Source organism: Diabrotica undecimpunctata, chromosome 4 (genome assembly GCF_040954645.1).
Source record: "Diabrotica undecimpunctata isolate CICGRU chromosome 4, icDiaUnde3, whole genome shotgun sequence".
NCBI lineage: Eukaryota > Metazoa > Arthropoda > Insecta > Coleoptera > Chrysomelidae > Diabrotica > Diabrotica undecimpunctata.
The window spans coordinates 114,471,114-114,488,814 of NC_092806.1; the positions used below are offsets into that span (position 1 = coordinate 114,471,114).

A 17,701-nucleotide genomic window follows, 5' to 3' on the forward strand; every position below is an offset into this window, starting at 1 on the left:
TAATCATAGAACTCCAATGGGTTTCTTTTTGATTACAGTATATATTTGCCCTTATGTTGTAATGATATCTACGCGGTATTCATCGGAAGTTCTGATTGGGAAGAAACCAACAAAAATACCAGTCTCAACATGTCTTGGTTAATATCTATATTTCTGATAAATAAGGCAATGGAAAGCTTTATAAAATTTCAACATATGGCAATTATGAGAATGATTAAAAACCCTAGTAGTTGCCAACAAATAAGTTTTTAAACTAACAAAAATATCGTTGATAAGCTGGGGAAAACCCGAGAGTAAAATTTAAGTACATATGCTTTTCAATCTCAATTAACCACGTTAATTTTGAGATAAAAAACTTGGTAAATATTGTGTAGTTAAAATTTCAATAAGTGTAAATAGTATTATCAAAGGTTTTAATGTTGGATTTATAAAAAAATGCAAAGGATCCAGTTTTCATTAATATTAACAAGCCTCTATTACAAATTATGTTATACAATATTGATATTATTGATTCAGAGGAAAAAAAAACAGAAGTTGATGTTTAATTGATTTTGAGATATTAATGTTAATACATTTGGTTACAAAAAATGGTCTTTTCTACATAATATTCTTCAAGAATACGATGTGGACAAAATCGCGAAATATCACGTGTATTGGAATTTAGAAGATTTTAAAGCGCAGCTAAAGTGCAAAGAGTTTTTGAAAAAAGTAACGTTGGCGCTTTCAAATGTATATAGGGCGCGTTTGAATTCCATTGGCACATACTAAATAAAAAAAAAATGATCCGAAGTAAACAATAAAAATAAGTTCGAGGACGCATAAGATTTGTTATTGTTCTGACGCTATTTTCTTATGGTATTCCACTAATAAACATATAACGGGACTTTACCACAACTCTTTCTACTGACACCACTTTTACGGGAGAAGTCACACTGCGACTTACAAGATGGTTTCTCAATAAAAATTAGAGCAGCTCACGCAGTCCTCTTCCTCCCACGAAGTTTAGTATATCCAGAAGCTTTATGTTAAATACATCCTCTACTTTTGTCTCATGTGCTTCAAATAAGTGCTCTGTAGTATTTAACGTTTCGGCTTCCAAGTTAGATTCAAAATATGACAATTTTAAAAGAGGTAAAAAAGAAATAAATTAGACTTACTCACAATCAGTTTAATTTTACTACCCAAGACCACCGGTTTCGTTTTCTAAAATTTGCAAAGCATCATCAGGTCAGTGGTACAAAGTAAATTAAATGATGAAATTAAAAAAAGCCCATATTAGGGTGCTGTCTTATAAGGATATAGATCAAAAAAGTTATATATCAAAAAAAGGTTTTAGTAATTATGCCAATATTACATGTCTGTGTTAATTAATATGCATAAATTACATTAGCAGACAGCGTAACAACCCACAAATTGGTAAGAGAAAAAATCTGTTGAATTGTAATAAATTAGAAATAAACAAAATACTACTTACATTCCGGTACAAGAGTTATTATATAGTGATTGGTGATTCATAGTTCAAACTATCCCTTATTACTGATAATGAGTGATCTTCGGTCAATGTTGTAATTGTCTAACAACTTAGGAGGAAGTTTCTTGAGGGGAGTGATGTTAACAGATGATATAGGAGTAAGGTATATGTTATTGTTTGTTGAAAGAAAATGTGATGTTTTATATTATTTAAATTATTAAAGTTATTTATATTTATTGAAGAGATATATTTTGAAATGTGTGTTAAATTATTGAAAATTTTTATAAAGAAAGGGGACAGTTATATAACAATGAATGAAAGTAATTGTACTATTTTGTATGTGTGCAATTTCTTTGACTTGTAATTATCAACTTTTGATTGAAAGCATTTAATTTCTGCTAGGCAGAGAATTGTGATGTCAAATGTTAAAATAATAAACTAAAACACAATTAGGGACAAACAGGAGACAATTAACAGGACAAAACAAACATAAAACTTTAAAAAAAGGGGGCTTATAGGCACTACATTACTTGCTAGGAGAGGAATTGAGTTTTTTTGTGGTCTACTAGTATTTTAAGAGGTCATTTTGACAAGATAATGTAGGTTAAAGTGTGACATAACAGACCTTAGTACTTAAACAATGAATAGTCCAAGTACTTTCATTCATTGTTATATAACTGTCCCCTTTCTTTATAAAAATTTTCAATAATTTAACACACATTTCAAAATATATCTCTTCAATAAATATAAATAACTTTAATAATTTAAATAATATAAAACATCACATTTTCTTTCAACAAACAATAACATATACCTTACTCCTATATTATCATCTGTTAACATCCCTCCCCTCAAGAAACTTCCTCCTAAGTTGTTAGACAATTACAACATTGACCGAAGATCACTCATTATCAGTAATAAGGGATAGTTTGAACTATGAATCACCAATCACTATATAATAACTCTTGTACCGGAATGTAAGTAGTATGTTGTTTATTTCTAATTTATTACAATTTAACAGATTTTTTCTCTTACCAATTTGTGGGTTGTTACTCTGTCTGCTAATGCAATTTATGCATATTAATTAACACAGACATGTAATATTGGCATAATTACTAAAACCTTTTTCTGATCTATAACTTTTTTGATCTATATCCTTATAAGACAGCACACTAATATGGGCTTTTTATAATTTGAGCATTTAATTTACTTTGTACCACTGACCTGATGATGCTTTGCAAATTTTAGAAAGCGAAACCGGTCGTTTTGGGTAGTAAAATTAAACTGATTGTGAGTAACTCTAATTTATTTCTTTTTTACCTCCTTTATAATGGACTCACACAAGCAATACATTCATGATATGAAAATTTTGTTTTGTTCAAAAACAATAAGAACATGAATCAAGACGAGGCTGAAAATTTTTTTTACTGAGTATACAAACGCTTACGGTACAAAAAATGATGTTATCCAGTGTAAATTGGTACTCTTTATACTACTAAAAAAATATTCTAAAATATAGTGGAATATCTCTTGCGAATCCATAAATCCTCTGCATACCTACAAGTTCGCTGCCTATTTTTAAGTCCCTGAAGACATAGTACAGAATTGCCCCGAAATCGTATAAAATTTTGTTCGCAACGTTTGAGAACCGATTGCAAATAGAAGAACTATTATAAGTACATATATGTGCGTCATTTACCATGCATATTGGTTCTCTCAGTTGGAAGATCCAATCACAAAACTGAATTTAATGGAAAGAAACCTTCTTGAAATTGTGGTGAAAAAGTGATGATGATCTTTCGTTTATCTGTGATCATTTTACGTAAAAAAATTGATTTCTAGTAGCATGAACATGTTGTTTTATTGAAAAGCAGTTAATTAGATTTTTAAAACGTAGAAAACATGAAATTGTTTTTTAATTTAGCATTATAAACAATTCGAAAAGCGTAGGCCGTATTCAGTATACAACGCCAGTTCACTCTTCACTCTCAAGGTAATGTGTAGTAGGTGTGTGTGTGTTAAACGATCTAATGTTTGCTAGTAATTATACTATAGACCAGTCGATCGAAACAGAATACACAAGCTGGTCCTTAATACAACTACGTGAAAAAAAAAAGAACACGCAAACTTTGGTAATAATGGAGATTAGATGAACAGCACATTCCTTATAAATATTAGCCCTACAGCTATTGCACATTAATATATTACAAATATTTTGTGAATTCCTTTGTCTGAACTTTTTTTGTGGATAGATTCCACATCTTTTTGGTTTTTAAATTTAAATGGCCTAAATTTTCTTTGAGAAAAAAGGGGAACTTTATTCCTAAATGATATAAAATAAGATGCAGTTTCAAGAATAGAAACACAATAGCTAGAACACACAAATATCACCCTTACAAATCTCAAAACAATCATACATAAACACCATTCAAACTTTAAGGAGATAATGGTAGATGATTTGAATTCTTTTGTCATATACAAGGAAACTAGTAATAAAGATATATTATTTCTGGGGATGAAGCAACCAGCTAATCAACTGAAACAGTTTTTCTTGCCAAAACTACCGTTATTGTAGTGACACGAATCCACATTTTACTTTCAAATCAAATGTGTGGGGGGAATTTATTAAGATCAATTAGTTGGACCTTTTTTTTTCCGAGAAAGAATGAAGTGGATGGTATTTTTCCTTTTTAAATAATCAAATAAAAGATTTTATTAACAAGCTTTTGCTAGTTGAACGTCAGCACATATGGTTCCAACAGGTTCGTGCCCTATGTCACAGCAGCTTAGATGTAAGTCAATACATTGAAAATATTATAATGTAAGAGTTTTTCATTCTTTCTCTAAAATTCCTTGGCCTCCAGATTTAAACTCACTTGATTTTTTTCTTGGTGGGGTTACTTAAAGTAAAAGGTATACCTTCAAGGTACATTTCAAGATGTTCACCATTAAACGAGAATAATTACCGATGAGGTTCAATGTATAACTCACACTATGGATATAAATGTCTTAAGAAAATCTTGACCAGAGATTGAGGATATGAGATGAGGATTGAGGACACGGTAAAGTAAATTGGAGATAGTAATTGTTCATTTGTATTTATTATAAAGAATAATAGTATATTACTTTATGAGGCGGAGAAGCATGACTTTTTACCCGCCGAACGAAGTCAGGCGCGTAATAGAGGGCAAGTCAAGAAAAGTCGCTTCTTTGCCGAATAAAGTATACTATTTTTTCTTCAAACGTAGCAATTTTCAACCATAAATAGTACAATTCATACGCTATTTTTACTCGAAATTAACTGTGACAACTATCAAAGTCGTCTAGATGTTAGAAATTAAAATAATTAAGTCGTCGGTGGGATTTGCGTCTCCCTGGTTACAGTTTGCAATTATTAAAGACAGCTTATTTTTGTTGCAACCGCAAGCGCAAATTTAGTGCGAAAATGGAAAACCTAAACGAAATTAAGTCCGCGGCTAATGATGCAGTAGCACGTTTGGGGCCCTCCAAGTCCGGAATAAAGTATCGGTTAGCGTACAAGCACTTGGTGGTGCGATACAAGAGGAGTACGGCAAGTTACCGAAGACGTTTTACTGGCATATTTTAATATAATGGAAAATAAAAATAAATGGAAATCTTCTACAATGTGGTCACGATACTCTATGATAAAATCCGAGTTCGTTATTAGAAAAAATGTGAATAGAAGCAAATTTTTAAAGTTACGTGCCTTTCTGAAAAAAAAAACAAGCGAAGGATATACTACAAAGAAGTCTAAAGTTTTCACTAAAGACGAGTTTGATAAATTTTTGTTTGAAGCGCCAGATAAGTTGTATTTAGGATTAAAGGTAAAAAAAATTATATTGCAAAGCATGTAGTATACTCTACTAAATTATAAAAATATTTCAGATTGTTTTGTTAATTGGGGTTACCGGCGCCTGTCGATGCGACGAAATGGTAAAAATGAAGACTGTGGACATTGAGGATAAAGAAAATGTAATAAATATCAAAATCCCAGACAGTAAAAAACGACAAATTAGATCTTTTACGATAATTGGTCAAAACTACATTAAACTGTATAAAAAGTATGCATCACTGCGGCCTGAAAATTTCACAGAAAACCGATTTTTTATCAAGTACCAAAATGGAAAGTGTTACCGAAGCGTCATGGGAATACATTCGATCAGCGCAGTAGCCCAAAAAGTAGCTAGTTATTTAAATTTAAACGATGCAAGCGCATACACGGGTCACTCTTTACGACGAACTTCAGCAACACTTTTAATTGATGGAGGCGGAAATCTAGAATGCCTCAAACGACATGGGGGCTGGAAATCAAGCACGGTTGTCGAAGGATATATAGAGGATTCAATAAGAAATAAGAACGATAATGCTCAAAAAATTTTAAACCCTCATGATTCGCCAACATCGGGAATGATTGCTGAAAGTTGTTCTTGACCATCAGTATCATCAACAATTACCAATGCGTATCAAGAGTCGGGAACATTTTTGCACGGTTTCAATTTTGAAAATGCCTCATTAACTAATTGTACTTTTAATATTACTATAAATAAAAATGATGTTTAATTGTTGTTAATGACATTTGTATTGTTGCTTTGTGACATGTGTCATATTGTTGCCATGACAACATTCTTCCCTCCGCCGTAAAGAAATGGGAAAAAAACTGCTGCCGGCGGAGACATCAAACTTTGACAGGATCAAGTTAGATAAGTAATGTCATCATTATTTGACGTTTGAAGAAAAATTATTTGTTATTCATTTACTTTAAATGTATCGTTAATACAACATTACAAATTAATATATGATTAAGTAATTTAAAATTTATCAGTGTATAACAGAAATTAAGAGATAATTGTTTTGATAACAGTGAATTTTTACATAAAAGGTTATTAAGAACTTTTTTCTTAAATTTATAGTTATTAAAATATTACATTAATGCGCAAACTTAAATTTCAACGCAAAGAAAATCTTGAATAAATTATTTGTTTAATGTAAATAAACAATGTTAAATATTTGAGAGTTTTCAAGCAACATCACCCTTGGTTTTCCATAACGCACTCCACTTAATGTACGGGATGGTGTACTGTTTCTGTGGAGACTCGTGCTCGATACACATACTGTCCCTGATGTATTGGACTTTCAACCAATACACCATCCCTAATATGTCTATTGAGCAGTTTTTTAAAGTCTTCAGTACGAATGATATCAGACTTATTGCCATACGGACTTGGTTTTTTCTATTCGATACTGCTAGGTTTGGGTATAAAAGCCAATCTTATTAGCCTCCATGATTTTGGTATGTACTTTAGTCCTAAGCTAACCCGCAGTATCATACATAATTTTTTGAACAGAATGTCCTTTTGTTTTTATAGAACTATTGGATAAATCCCGTCCGGACCCGATTTATATGGTTTAAATAAGTTTATTGCCCATTTTATTTTTTCCTGGTTTACCACTTTTTTGCCAGTTTTCCCAAGAACCATAAGTCGTGGTATACAGTCCAGTCCAGAGGTATTAGTTTTGTTTCAGACTCAGGAAAGTGCACCCTGAAAAATTGTTCGAGTGTCTTTTCACTGTTCTGAGTGTATCCACCTGACTCCTTTTGGAGTGAGAGAATACTTTGAGAGAACTTTATTGAGGTTTGACATTTCTGTGCTCTGTGCTATCTCTTTTCAATGCCCTCCCCACGATTCTTTTCCCCTTCTCAGTTTCTTATTATATTCATCCAGAGCTTTGCGATAGTCGCTCTTTTCACCCGATCTTTTGGCATAATTAAATTTTCGTCTGACTTCTGTCCTTTGATTGCAAGATTGTCATTCCTCCAGGGTACTTTTCTGTTAAAATTCCTCACAGGCTGTGGATAATTGTCCCTGAACGCTGACATAACAACCCATTGAAATTGTTTGGTGGCTAAGTCCAGGTCCAATGTATGTATTATCCTCTCTTTAACCCTACCTAAACAATATTACACGTCTGCTTGATACGCTTCCCAGTAAATTTTACGAATATTGCGATAAGTTTCCTTGGTAGGCTCATTATCTGTTATTCAAAACAAATACGTCGATGGTCAAAGACACCTCATCTGTCACATGCCATTTTTTAACAGTTCTAGCCACGTGAGTCTTGTTTGTGGCGTGGTGGTTATTTCAAACTGCACCAGATGACCTGACTGCCTTACGCCATCAGTTTTTAATCACTATATAATTAATTTTATTTTTTGTGCTGCTATTTGGTGATGTTATAGTAGAATCTTAGTAGTCTTTCTCGTCGCTCATACCTAGTTCAAATGAAAAAAATGCAAATTAAATGAGTCTATTTATAATCGACTTCAGTAGATTATAGACGTCCTCGGTTTTCATCTTTTTGTCCTTTGGATGTAGGAGCATAAACTTACATAAGGTTTAGGCTTGCAGTAAAACATGTACAAATATTTTTTGGTTATTTATAATATATTCAAAAACCGAATTGTTATTTTTGTTTTTAAGAACATATGCTATGCAACTTTCTACGACACACAGATAGAGCTCTACTGCTATTCAAAATAGTAACGAAATTACTTAATATTTTTGGTAAACATCTCTTACTAGTAAAATGATTAAATTTTCAGCTTGATTCGTCAACTTTTGCAGAAGCTGGTTGAATAATGTGTTTGAGATCCACGATTTCTCATACACTCATTGACACGCCTGGATATCGTTCTGATGAAGTACTCGATATCCTTTCAGGCTACTGCAACTTCGTTAGTAAGTGCTGCTAAAGTCTGTGGAGGGTGTTGCAAATTCAAAAGTCTGCGACCTATCATGCCCCAAACATGTTCAATGGGAAACAGATCAGGCAATAGTGGTGGTCAAGGTAAATGGTTGATATGATGTTGATTCATAAAGACTGATTACATGATTTGATTTCTGGTCCCATATAATTCTTTCTCTACACCAGAGCAAATGGCAACGTCGATGTTCAGCTGTGAGGTGCTACCTACCTAATGTGGGCGATAAGAAAAAATGCTATCGTATTTGGCGATATACCGTACATATTCCAACCATGTTTCTATGCTCTTTAAACCACTGATTTGCGATACCTCGAGTTCTACTGAATCTGTCTCTTAAGAGCTAAAAGTGTTATCTCGGCGATCTTGTCGTTCCTCTGTGACATCCAAAATCCCTTGCTTAGTGTCTTCGACCTTCCTGAGTTCACGCTCGTTCACACTGCAGTATTCTGTGTAAGGATCTGCTGGTCCTTCTAGAAACTTCTCGCTTCACGCAACCTGATAAATTGATCCCTTTCCTAGCTACACGAAATTTAAAATTTAAATAACAACTTAATTTACGAAAACTGAATGCTTCTTTCACCAAACAATTCACGCAGCCACCACAAAAACTTAACAGATAAACCTGAAAATTGTATCACTTGTTGTTTATGTCAAGATAAGCCGATAGGTAAAAAATTAATGAATTTTAATTAACGTACGTAGGGCTGTACCTTTTTCATTACCCAGTATATTATCCTATGCATTTCATATTTCAATTAAAATGTTTGAAGTTACTACGTTAGACACTACTCCCATATATTTTTCAACCAGTTGTTTGCTAGACTAACAGTTCCTAATTCAAAAATCATTAATAAAATTTTGAGTACCTACTCACGAAATACCCTCTATTTACATTAGATAAAGCAGTATGAAAGGTAATCCATCATTCGCATATGATTTCGAAATTTAATTCCAACATAAAAGCGTTGCATTTCCCAGTGATTGATCAAATATCGAATTTTTTTGAGAAACCACCAAAGTGTAGTTAGAAAGTTTTTCTCTCATATTTTGTTTTAGTGAACTGTGTCAACAGTTGCAAACAGGTTGTTATCTTTTATCTCTTGCATATACGTGACTGTGTGCTCGTGAGCATGCTTGCGCGCTTGTGTATGTGTGCGCACTTTTAAAATTAAAAATTTAAATAACATGAAAATGAATTATATATAAACATATTGTTCTGAAGCTATTTTCTTGTGGCATTTTAAATTAATTTATATTTAAATGGGAACAAGCCACAATTAAAGGTTAAAATACGTTTATTGACGTTTCAATTTCCACTTCGGAAATCGTTCTCAAAATACAAACATTAGTAAATTAAACAAATTTTGTTTTTTGTTACTTAGTGAAAAATTCTTCTAATAATTTAATTTTATCTGACTCATCTATATTGACAATTCAGACATACCTTATACATTTTAAAGTAGAAGACTTTAAAATGATATTGCCAATATTGTTGAGTTGCGTTCCTGGGACGACTTTACTTATAAGATAGTTCATTCGATTACATGAAATCAACTTTAACTTGAGAATATCCGTCAGAAAAGATCATAACATGTAATTCGTCTTTAAAAAGACATATATAAACATGTTTTCACAACATAGTCAAAACTCGAAATTCTCCATGGCTAATACATGTAACTAATCACCGCTATTCGTTATATTGTCGATCTGTCTTTGTTTGATGTATTCCATTGTATATAGGCAAGCGGTTTAATTTTAAAGTTTTACGTTTTGTGAGTTGAAAGGAGACGTTCAAAAAATACAATCATATTGTAACGATAAGACTACTAAAGAGAATTGAAGTACTATTGTAAAAATAATACCTCAATCAACTATGGGAGCTTATCGTCTATACCTTGCCTAGCTCAGTATCTCAAGGGTGAGTTCGTCTTGTCTTAAACTAGGTATTGAACCTGAGTTCTCAGTTGATAGCAAATAAGACAAATTTTAACCAAACATATTTATTTAAAAGAATAAAAAAACAATAATTAACCCTGCCAAAGCTTATTAACAGTTAATAAGTGCTAGTTATTGCTTCGATGGGTTACCTGTGTGTTCTAGCTGTTGGGTCCTCCAATTAGAATTTGTGGCTTCTGGAGAGCTGCAGTCACACGTGGCTGTATGTCCTGATTAGTAAAATTGAATGTGGCCAATCAATTCGATCTGGTAAATTAAGTTGTTGATAAACCAATATTTCCAATAAACCCAGTAAGTTCAATAAATCCAATAAATCCAGTAAATCCAATAAAGTTTTGATATGTCCAATAAAATGTCCAATAAACCAATAAAATGTCCAATAAACCAATAAACCCAAGAGAATTTGTAGACCATAAAAATGAGTCTTATAATAATTTTTGCCTTCTTTTATAAATTTCAAAAAGAGGCAAAAAATAATCCCACTACAGAAAAGTTGTTTTGGCAGAAAGTGGCAGACTGAATGAAGTTAGCACAGATGTCATAGGATGTTGCTATAGATATCATAAAACTAGCTTGTCTGTCAACACGGAACAGAATAGTCTGCCGAACAAAAAGAGAGAGGGCGAATATTTATTCTACGGGACAGAAAGAGAGAGAAAATAAAGACAGAGGAAGAAAAGAAATAGTAAAAATTAAACTGAAGATAAAGAAATTAATAAATAAATAAACAAATTAAAATGAAATAATTATTAAAATATAAATTAATAAAGATGTGACGTTTATAACGTTGCACAATATATATATATATATATATATATATATATATATATATATATATATATATATAATATAAAATTAGTATTTCTTGGGTTTAGGTTAATAGTAAGTAATATTAAATTTGGAACTAGATTTTATTGTCCATTGGAATCAACGTTTCGACAGCAAACCCTTGCCTTTGTCAAGATTCTAAAATATACAAGATTAGGAACAAAAATTTATTGTAAAATATTTAAAAAACTTACTAAACGTAAAACGGGACACTGACATTAATAAATTGACTGAAGTAAAATTGATATCTGATATTTCATGGTTTACTGTCATTAGTATATAATTATTTTTATATGGGCGTATCTTTGGTGTTTTCGAAAAAAAAATGGAGATGACTTTAAGTTGACTGGTTTGCCCGATGTAGACACCTTCACAAGTACATGGTATCTCGTAAACAACATGTGATTTTTTGAGTTGTGGAGTTTGTGTTTTTAGTTTAGTGAAATATTTATTTAAAAGGTTGTTGCCTTTGTGAGCCACTGTTATGTTATATTTGGCTAAAATAATTTTTAGTTGTTCGGATAAAACAATAAAAATAAATAGAAAGACCAATGCAATCAATGGCAAAAAAGATACACAGAACCTAAATAAAATATATTTCAATCTGATTTAAATAATAATAAATATAACACCATAAAAAACTTTAAAGTCATAACATATCTCCACTTTACCTTTTTCGAAAACACCAACGATACGCCCATATAAACAAAGTATTTACTAATGACAGTAAACCATGAGATATCAGATATCAATTTTACTTCAGTCAATTAATTAATTTCAGTTTAGTTTTACGTTTTGGTAAGTTTTTTTTATATATTTTACAATAATTTTTTGTTCCTAATCTGGTACATTTTAGAAACTTGACAAAGGCAAGGGTTTCTTGCCGAAACGTTGATTTCCATGGAAAATAAAATCTAGTTCCAAATTTAATATTACTTATTGAACCTAAACCCAAGAAATACTAATATTATATTGAATATAGTACGGTTCAAGAAACTCATAAAACTATAGTTAAAACTTAAATAGTTAATATTAATAAATATGAATATGACATCTTCTTCTGCAATATGAACAGTTGCGCAGTTTTACATTTAATTATTTAAATACTTTAATATAAACATAAATATTTAAATACTTCAATTAATTTAAAATTTTAACTTTAATTAAAAAATGTATCTTGTAGTGTATATTAGAAACATAGAAATTTATCAAAAATCCACAAATTTAATCAGCAAGGAAACATTAGTGGTTTGCGTCAAGGTCGAGCATTAATATCATTCCGAATTTTCGACTGATCTTTGTACCAGAAAACAAACATAAATTACACATCAGCATCCTAGTCAGGTATGTCAAGCATTACAGCCAATGCAGCTCAGGTGAAGTGATTAGCATACTTTCAAGATGAAAGAAAAAACAACTGGTCTATAAATAGATGTTGACGGGTATCAAAAGTCGAGCCCTTGAATGTGAAAGTATTGCCGATGTTTTAAAAATAAATATCTGTATACCAGTATATTGGTCTAGCGATATTTATCTAAGTACTGATTTAAAAGCAAAATTGTCTGTCATACACTGATTTCTTCTGAATTTTATCAAATATATTTTTTTATTTACATAAAAAAAAACAAAACTGTTTTAAAAAGTTCGTGGATTAAAAAATTTTGAAAATGGTTTGAAGAGGCAGAAACTCATTGAAATGGGGTACAAGAAGAAAAAACAATGGGTGAAATATTTTTTTTTAATTGAAGACAAATAATCTTCCACATATACATATATATATATATATATATATATATATATATATATATATATATATATATATATATGCATGTGTGTGAAAGTATATACATATGTGTGCATTCTCGATGGTTCTTTAGAATTCTACATGAATGATCTGATTATTAGTAAGATATAATAAAAATGTTAGCATTATGCTAAATTATATTAAAAAAATTGTCAACAAACTATCAAGATATCTTAAAAAAGTGTAAAAAATGCATATTAAAGTATAAAGTGTAAAAAAGGCATATAAGTTTGGTAAAAGTGTTAAAATGTTTGGTAGAAAAAATTAAAAAAGTAGACATTGAATTAGAGCATAAATTGTTTACCAAGACAAAACCGAGACAAAATTGAACCGAGGGAACTACCAAAAATTAGTGCACGAAATTGGTTCATATAATATGTCCAATGTATGTGAGAGAACTTTAGAAGTAAGATACAAGTAATTTTTAGCTGTTTATTTATCGTTGAAGTAACTTTTCGAACATTATCAATAGCTCCTTGGATCTGCTATAGGTATTGTGACAAAACATGCTATCTGAAATCTAAATGATCTATTTTTTATATATAACTGTTGTCAAATAGCCTCTAAGCCAGAGGTGCTCAGACTTGTATTATCTGCGATCTATCACAAAATATTTTAAAGACACGCGATCGACTACCGACTACTACAACTAGACTGGAGCCTAGATACTAAAATATGTAGATTTCTGAAAACACTTTACAATTGTTTCGTAAAACATTGCGTAATTACTGAGTGTCAACCGTAAGCCTGATGTGAGATATTTGTCGTACCCATTTCGTGTTTTAAATATTGCTATTTTAATTCTTCAACTTCTACTTGTCATAATTTAATAAGGACTGACATAATGCTCTGTCACCGCAGCTTGCTATACAAGAAACGGACACTCGAGAACAGTCGGTAATAGTCGCCAAACGTCGCGCGGTCACATTGCCTCAGAAGCATGGAATATTTCGATCACGATCTGAATCTTTTGCGATCCACTCCAAAAGCTGTGGCGTTCGACCGGTCGATCGCGATCGACTGTGTTGGCACCGCTGCAAGCTAAACAGCCCTATACGGGCCCAGTATATAAGACCTGACGATCTGACTGGATATCTGGAAATTTTAAGGATTGAATTATGGGTGCAAAACAAGATTTTGAACTCTCACTAAATATTGTCAGAGAGATGAACAAAACCAAATTCCCCACTTTTTATACTCATGGGCCAAAAAAAATAAACTAGTAGGAATAGAGGTTAATGTTCCTAGACTATAAATAGCCGTCGGAAATACTTCTATAATATATTAATCACAATTGTTAGCAATATGTATCGCCTCTGATAGAAAACTTGTAATAAAAACTCTGGAGTTTATATGTTTGGAGTTCGTAACAGCTTGGAATTACAAACTGCCCTTGCATAACTGGTCAAGCATAACAAGACAACTTTGTACTGGTTACCAGAGAAGAAAGGTGCAATTCATAACGAGATTGCTGTGCTAAAGAGGAAGCTCACACTCATAGAGAAGGAGTAGAACCATCCTCCTGTGCGAAAAATATTGTAATGTAAGTATTGTCGTATGTTATATTCCACACTGACATTTTTGATCCCTCAAATAGATCAGTTGTCTTGTTTTTCGCACGAGGTGTACTTTTGCCTGGCTTTGAGAGAACATCATTATTTTCTCTCATTTTTATAGTCCGTTGTGACATTTTTAATGTAGCAGCAAATATTTTAAATAAAGAAGTGTTAAATGATAAGTATTTATATAATCGAACACACGTTTCAATATATTACCTGTTGAACAGATGAAATTGTCTCCAAAGGTCATCCATTTATGTTTCTAATTCGAAATACTTCGTTAAATATACATTTCGCACACGTTGTGCTCGAGAATTTTATGATTTATCAGGCATACTCTAAAAATAAAAACCTTAAAAATATTTTATATCACTCCGTTGACGTGGTTTTAGCGAGATTTAAATAACTAAGTGTCAATTTAAAGGTTATTTTATATTATTTTTCGTTATAAGCTAATCAATAAATACTTACGCTAATAACTCTAACACAAAGGTAAGGGTTAGTCGTTAGAACAACCATTTGTTAAAAAATATTTATATTCAAAGTAGGAAAATATATTCAATATTTAAATAACACGAAAATAATTTATTAAACTAGAACGTCAAAACTGTCAAAACAAAACTTACAATTGCCAGTAAATGAATCAATCACCAACCATCTTCTTATGACTGACTATCTTTGTTCGATGTATTCTTCTGTGTATGGACATGTAGATTCATCGGTTTAATTTCTGTGAGTATGAAAGAGACGTAATATAAAAAATATTTCGTGAATAATTTCATACTTGTGCAAAGATCCAGCGGATGAACTTGTATTTAATTTAAACATGCCACAAGAAAATTGTTTCAGAATTATGGTCATTGTCTTAATAATCTGTTTTTTAAAACCTAAAAAAAACATATATTTGAACTTGAAATAACGGAGCTCAAGAAAAGTAGTAGAAACATGTTTGCATGTTAAATGAAACTACATAGAACAAAAGACGAAATATACAAGATTAAGGAAATATTTTCGGAATGTAAAGCAGATAAAGGAACAGTAGTAATATTTTTCAATTAAGTACCTAATCGTAAGTCATTATTTCTTGTATTTATGTTATCTGTGTTAATACAGAGAATATAGTGCTTGCCTTTAAGAATACAACACCCGTTAAACGTTAAAGTATTTTTATATACTTACGTCTTTTTAATTAAAAGGGATTATATAATAATATAATATATAAGTCAAATAATCAGTTAAAAAGAAAATCCTTTACTCTGTGCCTATAAATTATAGTAATGTAGAGTTGGGGCTCCCCTTAGGTTAATCGAGTCTTTAATTTGCATAGGAAGGTAATAAATAGCTTCTTTAGGAGTAGTCCCAAGTAATTTAAACTTAAGGTTTTAAACCATACAAATCCATGATTAAACCAGGAAGTGTTGACTGCTGCTCTATGGCATTATCTTGTAAAATGGAGTTATATTTAGGGGTATTGGTTGTCCAAATAATGTTTCTCCAAATAATATGTAGCCGTAACGCGTATTCGAATAAAATTTCTCTGATCTCGACGTTATTTCAAAATACAGTACCTACTGTGCAAAAGAAACGGGTACACTACTATATTTTACAAACAAAATCGTTTATCACAAGCGTGTCTAAATTCATCGAATTCTCAACTAAGACTGAACATAAGACATAATAACCCATCTATAAACATAACCATAGGAACAATATTATAACAGAAACTTTACAACCACTTGCATAAATTCTTGTAAAGTGTCTACGTGTGAAATCCCAAATAACTGAAGTCCGAAAGCCGCCAGCCGCTTTGAACTAAAAAGTATTCCCGAAACTGCTTTATGACTGTACCTGCAAAAGGGCATCAGTTCATACAATAAATAATATTTTCTGACATTTTTTTTAAATTAGGATGAAAAAAAGAAGTATACATGATAAATGAAATGCATTTGAGTATTATCACGTACTGAATAATTATGATTGTTTGGAATATTAGAGTTCACAGAATTATCTGAATCATTACTATTTAATTATTTGAATTTATTTTCGTTTTAAAGAAATATTATTATCAGTGGACTGCTTTTGGCCGCCCCTATTGTTGGCCGCCCATGTGCGATGCACACTTGGCACACATGGTAGCGGCGGCCCTGGTTATATTTATAAAAAATTCCATTCTTGATCCATTAAAAATATACTTGGTTCTTTTGCAATCTCACCTGCTATGGATTAATGACAAGAAGAGACGCAATCGATAAAGCTCGAATCTAAAAAACATGATACTATGATAGACCGATCTTAAAAGAGTCTGTTTATCTTGTAGAAGCCAACAATGTGCTACTGATATAGATGGACAATATGGGTCATTTACTCTGAAGAGGCGTTCATAACATTTTGTAGTCCTTTAGACAGCACAATCACCTCTACGACTCTTTCCTCTGTAGTTCTTTGATTCAAAACTCGAATTACCATGTTTAATGGAATAAGTTTAATTTAAGTGGGCGTTGAATTGTCAGCATATAAAGATTTCTATACTACCTGAATACAAACAGTCCAATAAAAATTACAAAAATGTTGAAAGTCCCAATGAGTAGTCGATTCCATATATCAATTTCCGTGACGATGAATTTGAAACTATTTTTATTTTGATAGATATATCATTTTTGTAAAATGTGATTGTTTTTTAAAAGATTTTTATGCCTCCTACAGAAATTAAACTCGTTTCCGTGACGTTTTCATTCAAGGTACTAATTTAAACGTTTGGTCTAAACCTCACAATTAGCTATCGCGTTTACTCATAAATACGCTAACTAATAATTGTCTGCATAGTAAATACTCATTTGCAAGATTTATTTGTCACGACTTCTGAGCAAATTACCATTAGATCGACTGCAAAAATAGGACTTTGATGTCATAACTAGCAAAAGGATCACAATGAAAATGGCGATTAATACGTACAGAACATTCATATCGAAGATAAAAAATACTCTTTACAAATATGAATTTTTTGCAGTATGTTTATTTGTTTATTTTATTTTAATTATGCTGCCATAAATGTCTTGTAATGTTTAATTTGTTGTATAGTTTAACATCCGGGGTAAGCCAAATTATTAATTCAACCCATAATGTAAAATAATGCATTGAGTTTCCTTGCTTAGAAAAATATTATTAGGAAAATACAACAATATATAATAAAAAGTTAATAGTAGTGGTTAAAAATTAAATTTTGACAATAAATGTTATGTCTGTTAGATAGGTACCAGAGGTTATCGCTTCTATATATCCATCCTCTTAAAACTTACATT

At 31.3% G+C, this 17,701-nt stretch overlaps 1 protein-coding gene and 1 long non-coding RNA gene across 3 annotated transcripts in view; one reads left to right on the top strand and one right to left on the bottom strand.

Moving 5' to 3' along the window:
• Positions 1–15,010, bottom strand: part of LOC140439875 (uncharacterized) — a 67,479-nt gene extending 52,469 nt beyond the window's left edge. For both annotated transcript variants that reach the window (XR_011950740.1, XR_011950741.1), the window contains exons 1-2: positions 14,874–15,010; positions 14,619–14,740 (exon numbers count right to left, since the gene is read on the bottom strand). This is a non-coding gene — a long non-coding RNA (uncharacterized lncRNA). The remainder of the gene's footprint in view (positions 1–14,618; positions 14,741–14,873) is intronic.
• LOC140439874 (activating transcription factor 3-like) overlaps positions 1–17,701 on the top strand; it is a 229,648-nt gene that overhangs the window by 49,895 nt on the left and 162,052 nt on the right. The gene's annotated exons all lie outside the window — the stretch shown is intronic.